We start from the raw sequence: 7287 nt of genomic DNA, 5'->3' as shown, positions 1-7287 counted from the left end.
TGCAAATTTATTTTTACCCATTGATTTCTTCTCTCATGAAGTAGGCCAATTTGCATTGCAATTGATGCTGATACTATAAGAAGATAAACTGAGAGTAGTTCAATCAGGAATTAAGTAAATGCAGTAACATGACATTTTATGATTGTTTCCAGAAATCATATAGGAAAATAAACTTTTAAATAACAGCTGCAAATATTTGTTTCTAATGTGGTAAGTAGGCTTCAGTCCAGTAAAGGATAGTTTCGTTCATTTAAATTTCTATAATTTCTATACTGTGTGGGATTCCTTTCATTAACAAATATATGATTAAATATATTTTAATTAAATGAACCAAAAGTATCAACTGTGGTTGCTTCACTCTTGTATTGGTATGCGAATTAGGCCCACAGATTGTTATCTTTTATTGATCGTAAAATACAATTTTATATTCTGTTACCTTTTATCTGCACTAGTTTGAAAGAAATTCCCTTATGGCAAGCTTGTTCATGTTTTTACAAGAAGTGCAAAACACAAGGGACTCAATTATCAATGTGCTTGGTCGCTATTCTTTTATTGAGCAGGTTCATGGCTTGAGATTCTCATCTGCAGCTGACTTTTCCTTGGGAAACTGTAACTGGGTTTCCCTTTACTCCCAAAATTGCTGGATAACAGAACCAAATTGAGATTTTCAATCCTGCAATTAGAAGGACATATATACATGATAGAAGATTTCTTGCTGAATTCTCAAATTGAAGTACTTGCTTCAGAAGTAAGAATTGCTTGCGAGGTAAATTATAGTCATTACTGTCAAGTTAAAAAAAAAGGCTACATCTGTTCCTGACAGCATTAGAGCGCTGATCTGTATTATTTCTAGAATCTGCTTATTTCTGACATTTTGTGTGCACAAGTGTGAAAGTGGGAAATATGTGCATTATCTCCTCCCCCACAAAAATCAACTGTTGCAGAAGAACAGGCAGGCATATTTGCTTCCAGCTTTTGTGTTTGTCAGCCTTGATGCATGTGAAATAATTGCAAGACAATTACTGCTCTTCACAATAAAGTGCCATACCTCAACCTTCCACAGCAATGTAAGAGATTTGTGGGCACTGCGCCCAACTTCCTCAGTGGTGACCAAAAACTCCATGGCACAGTTCCCACCTCCCTGAATTATTGGAATGCTTCACAGCACCACGGTAGCTCTTCATGCTCCACAGTATCTGCACTCCTTGGAGCTGTTCTAGCCATTAGACACTAGCCCCACTCAGTCTAAGAAGATAACAGTACAACACCATCTCCATAGAACAGTAGATGTGCCCAACCTACATCTCCCACTGACAGCTCAGTCAGGGTAAGTATCTGAATTAAGTAGATTTTTAAGTTAACATTTTCTTTACTCTTGAGCTAAATTCCAATTTGTACATGAGCAGTGATTGATGGATTAAAGGAATGTAGTAAGGCCTTTAAAATGACATTCAATAAAGACTTTGGTTTGAGAACCCTGCTTGAGATGAAAGCCAAGTGCAACAGAATTTCAAGAAATTGTTTGACAGTATAAGAAAAAAGGAATAGTCTTTTTCATTTAAGTATTTTAAGGGAGTTAGAAAGGCTAGCATTTAATTTCTTTCTCTTTTTGGATATGAATGGATTACTCTGCTGGTCCGAATTGAAGAACTATTAATATTGGTGGATGTGGAGTCACGTGAGAGGCACTTAGACAGATGTGAACATATAAGGAATGGTGTTGTATGGACCATGTGCAGGCAGATGTGCAGTTTAAATTGGCATCATGATCAGGTCAGACATGTGGGCTGAATTGCACTGTTATATGTTCTATGCTCGCAAGGCCAAGGCCTGATGATGGGCAGCAGATTTCTTTTCCTCAAGGATGGTAAGAAACTGGTTGGGATTTTTTTTATACACACTTCATAGTTACCTTTACTGTGACGAGCATTTTTAAATTTTGAACACAGAACACGACAGCACAGTATAGACACCCTTCGGCCCTCAATGTACTGCCGACCCATTTATTCCTTAAATAAGTATTAAACCCTCCCTACCCCATAACCCTCTGTTTTTCTTCCATCCATGTGCCTGCCTAAGAGTCTCTTAAATGTTCTATTGTTTCAGCATCCATCACCATCCCCAGCAAGGCATTCCAGGCACACAGAACTCTATGTGTAAATAACACCCTTGATGTCTCCCCTAAACTATGCTCCTTTCACTTTGTACATATGTACTCTGGTGTTTGCTATTCCTACCCTGGGAAAAAGGTGCTAGTTGTCCACCCTGTCTATGCCTCTCTTAATCTTGTACACATCTATTAAGACTCTTCTCATCCTTCTACCCTCCAGAGAGAAAAATCCAAGTCCTGCTAACGTTGCCTCATAAGACTTATTTTCCAATCCAGGCAACATGCTGGTAAATTTCCTCTGCACACTCTCTATGGCTTCCACATCTTTCCTATAATAAGAAGACCAGAACTAAACACACCAAGTGTAGTCGCACCAGAGATATGTAGAGTGGCAACGTGACCTCTCAACTCCTGAACTCAATCCCCCTATTAATGAAGCCCAACATCCCATTGGCTTTCTTAACCATCCTAACAACCTGTGTGGCGACCTTGAGGTATATATAGATTTGAACCCAGGGTCCCTTTGTTCATCCACATTTCTAAGAAACTGACCATTAACCTTATACTCAGCATTCTGGTTTCTTCTTCCAAAATGCATCACCTCATACTTGTCTTGATTAAATTCCATCTGTCAATTTTCCATCCAACTCTGCATCCTTTCTATATCCTTTTGTAACCTACAATAACCTCTGCACCATCCACAACTCCTCCAACCTTTGTATCTTCTGAAAATGTACTGTCCCATCCTTCCATTTCTTCATATAGGCCATTTATAAAGATCACAAAGTGCAAGGGTCCCAGAACAGAACTCCACTAGTTCCACTAATTCCAAATTATTTAATTAACTGAACTGTAATTTATTACAGTTGTGATTAATTTTTAGTGTACATACATGACATCACATACATCCCTCAGGCTCTTCCTCCTGCAGGCAAAGCAGAATTTGGTAGTTCAAAAAAAATCTATACTTAGCATGCACATGCAAACAAATAAAGCAATGTAAACAAACTGACCGGGCAATACAGAGATAAAAAAATTAAAAAACTGCAAAAGTAAGAGTCCTTAAATGAGTTGGTTGTTAAGGAATCTGATGGTGGAGAGGTAGCAGCTGGCCCTGAACCTGGTGATACAAGTCTTGTGTCACCTATATCTCTTTCTTGATGGTAGTAATGAGAATGGGGTGATGTGTATGCTAGATGATTGCTGCTGCTCTCTCAATGCAGTAAATTTTCTCAATGATGGAAGGGTTTTGCCTATGGTGACCAGAGCTATCCACGCCCTTTTGTGGGGCTTTCTGCTCAGGGATATTGGTGTCCCCATACCAGACCTTACTGGCCAGTAGCACTAACTTTGACTGTGATAAAATGCTTTGAGAGGCTGGTCATGGCCACAATTAACGTACCTAAGCAAAGATCTGGACCTACAGCAATTCGCTCATCGTTACAAGCGCTCGACAGCAGATACAACATCGCTGGATCTTCACTCAGTTCTGGATCACCTGGAAAACAGCAATTCATACATTCGGCTGCACTTCATTGACTACAGCTCTGCCTTCATTACCATTATTCCCTCAGTACTGGTCAAAAAGCTACAAACTCTAGGCCTCTGTACCCCCTCGGCAACTGTATCTTGACTTTCTCATCAGAAGACCTAAGTAGGTACGAATTGGAAACAACGTCTCCTGCTCACTGATTATCAACACAGGCACGCCCTAAGGATGTTTGCTTAACCAACTGCTCTACTCGTTATACACACATGACTGTGTGGCCAGGCACAATTCCAATGACATCTACAATTTTGCTGATGACGCCACAGTTATCGGCAGAATTACAAACAGCACTGAGGAATTGTACAGGAGGGAGATAGATCAGCTCGTTGAATAATGTAACGACAATGTCAGCAAAACCAAGAAGATCACTGTGGACCTCAGGAGGACGTTGGGAGGAACACGACCCAGTTCCCATCAAGGGCTCAGTACAGGAGAGGGTCAAGAACTTTAAATTCCTGAGTGTTAACATCCCCAAGGATCTGTCCTGGAGCCTCCACATTGATGCAATGACAAAGAAGGCTCACCAGAGACTATACTTTGTGAGGTGCCTGAGGAGATTCGGTATCTCACCAAAGTCTCTCGTAAATTTCTACAGGTGTACTGTGGAGAGTATTCTGGCTGATTACATCACTGCCTAATATGGAGGCGCCAACTCTCAGGGCAAGAATAAACTCCAGAGGGTTGTTACTCACCCTACGACATCATAGGCACCAGACCACTCCATCGAGGACATCGACATGAGGCGGTGTCTTAAAAAAGCAGCCTCTATTCTCAAAGACCCCCATCACCCAGGCCACACCCTCTTCACTCTGCTACCAATGGGGAAAAGATACAGGAGCCTGAAGCTGAGAACTCAATGGCTCAAGGACGGTTTCTTATCTGCTGCCATCAGATTCCTGAATAATCAATAAATTATTATTTTTACTTTTTATTATATTGTTGTGAGATGGTAATAATATTAACATTTTCGCTATGATGCTGTCGCATAATTCCGAATTTCATGACTTGTTTCTGACAATAAATTCTGATTTAGACTGTGTTGCAGCCAGTCAGCACAACTTTCCATTGCACATCTCCAGGGTTTCTGATGTTGTAACAAACCTCCGCAAATTCCTGAGGAAATAAGTTGTCATATCTATTATCATCTGATTGTTCAAGAACAACCCAATGAAACAGTGTTCTCTGGTCCTGGGTACAAAAACATGCAGATACGCAACCAGACATAACACACGTACAGACAAAGAAAATCCTATGCAGTATATGTATTTCATCCCTACAAACAAAATAAATAAATAATACTTTTTTACATATGAGAGTCTCAGGTGGTTAGTGTGAGCAGTTCCTTTCGTCATTTAGCATACTCACTGCCCATGGGGAGAGCCGGCCAGGATGCTCTCAATGGAGCCCCTGTAGAATGTCAACATAATGGTGGCTGGTAACCTTGCCTGCCTCAGTCTTTTCAGGAAGTGCAAGTGAGGAGATGTTAGGTGTCCACAACAGGTCACTTGTTAAGTGAACATGAACCGTGCTCTCCACTCTTTCAACTTCTCAACTGCAGAGTTGTTGATGTGTAGTTGAGGGTGGTCATTCCATGTCCTCCTGAAATCCACGGTCATCTCCTTTGTCTTTATGTTGAGACTCAGGTTGTTACTCTTGCAGCATTACATGAGGTTTTGCATCCCTTTGCTACAGTGCGACTCATCATTGCTACTGATGAGGCCAACTACTGTTGTGTCATCTGCAAATTTGATGACACTGAGTTGCTGATGTGCTTTCTTTGTGATGCTATTAAGGTGTTGAGTCCAGGAAAGATCATAAATTTGCTCAATCTCTCCACCTCTAATCTACCAATAATCACTAGATTGTACCCCTCTGGTTTTCCCTTCCTTAAGTCACAGTCAGATCCTTGGGTTTGGTGACATTGAGCGCGGGGTTGTTCTTGGTCCACATTCAGCTAAGTTTTTAATCTCCCCCTCCTGTATGCTGATTCACTACCTCTTTTATAAAATCAACTACCATGGTATTGTCAGCAAACTTATTGATGTTTATATTGTCATATCAGGCCACACAATCATGTATAGTAACTAGAGTAGTGGGCCAAGGTCACAGCCCTGTGGTACTCCAGTACTGATGGAGATTGTAGAGGAGATGTTTTTATCAGTACTCACTGATTATGGACTGGAGGCGAGGAAATCAAGGATCTAATTGCACAATATGTTGTTTCGGAGTTTGCTGATCAGTTTTGAGGTGATGATGGTGTTAAATGTCGAACTGTAGTCAATTAAGTGCATCTTTGCTGTCCTGGTGTTCCAGGGCTTTGTGTAGAGCCAGTGAGATGGCATCTGCTATAGACATTGCTGGGAGAGGCAGCTTTCAACAGGTCCATGTTGCCGCTCTGACAGAAGCTGATATGCTTCAACAGTAGTCTTTCAAAACACTTCATCACTGTTAAAGTGATTGAAAGTAATTTAGGCTGGTTACCACACTCTACTTGGCCAGCAGTTTGGTTGACCCTACCAGAGTGTGATGTTGAAGATATCCATGAATATATTGGCAGATTTTTGTCAGCACAGATTTTTAGTTCTTGACCAGGTACTCTGTCCAAAGCAGATTCTTTCCATGGATTCACTCTTCTGAAAGCAGCCCACACGTCCTCCTTGGATATATCATAGTATATCATTATAGAGGATCATCAGGGGACCTGGATGTGCGCAATAATGGATTACCTTTGTTTTTATGGTAGAATCAGACATTGAGTTCATCTGGGAGTGAACCTTTGACATCTCCTATTGCACAGGGTTTTGTTTCGTAGCAGGTTATGCAATTTACGCCCTGCCACAGCTGTAGGGTACTCTTTGTTGTTTCCATTTTAATCTGGAAACTCCACCTCGCCTGAGAGGTGGCTTTCCATGGGTCATACCTGCACCTTCTGCAGCGATCTGGATCTCCAGACTTAAGTGGCTGTGATCTGGCTCTCAGCAGGTTCCAGATTTCAATGTTCATCTTCTGATTGGGAAATCCCTGAATAATTTGGTGGGGGATAATCTCATCCACAGCTGTTTTGATAATGTCTGTGAAAGCCTTGGTATAATCAATCAGATCCTCAGCTGAATCCTTGATCACTGTCTAATGCACAAACTCGAGGGAGAGCTATAACCATTCTTCAGCCTTCTACGACTACTTTCTAGCTGTCCTGAACTCCAGAGCATCTCTTTTTTTAGGCTTTGTTGATATGAAGGCAGCAGGAGAACTGACTTTGAAATTGTTTCTACAAATCATTGTTATAATGCAGTTATATGGTAGCTGTACCGCCATTCCTTGATGCCCCAATGTGGCGATATGTATCCAAAGTTATAAGAAGTTCTTGATCAGGCAATTGGGTGGCACGAGTCCATGCTTCCCAATGAACCTATATCCCAGTACGTAATCATGGGCTGAAGTGGCCTGTTACCATGCTGTATGTCCAAATTAGAAATTAAAAATTAAAAGGTTGGCCACCCCCTGTAACTATAGTAACATTTAGTTACCAAACAGTGCATCTTTGTCTTTTTGCAACAACTGTGGCAACAATTGAGGCAAACTGTGAGATCAGACTGCACGGTGCTCTAGATTTCTATGCTCTATGTTC

General features: G+C 41.1%; 1 long non-coding RNA gene across 1 annotated transcript; it reads right to left on the bottom strand.

The window, feature by feature from the left end:
- Positions 1–522: 522 nt before the first annotated feature.
- LOC138765075 (uncharacterized) lies at positions 523–5371 on the bottom strand. Its single transcript, XR_011358459.1, has 2 exons — positions 5025–5371; positions 523–673 (listed from the first exon to the last, which is right to left on the bottom strand). It is a non-coding gene; the product is annotated as an uncharacterized lncRNA (long non-coding RNA).
- Positions 5372–7287: the final 1916 nt, after the last annotated feature.

Source organism: Narcine bancroftii, chromosome 5, assembly GCF_036971445.1.
Source record: "Narcine bancroftii isolate sNarBan1 chromosome 5, sNarBan1.hap1, whole genome shotgun sequence".
NCBI lineage: Eukaryota > Metazoa > Chordata > Chondrichthyes > Torpediniformes > Narcinidae > Narcine > Narcine bancroftii.
This window is presented reverse-complemented; position numbering and strand designations above follow the sequence as displayed.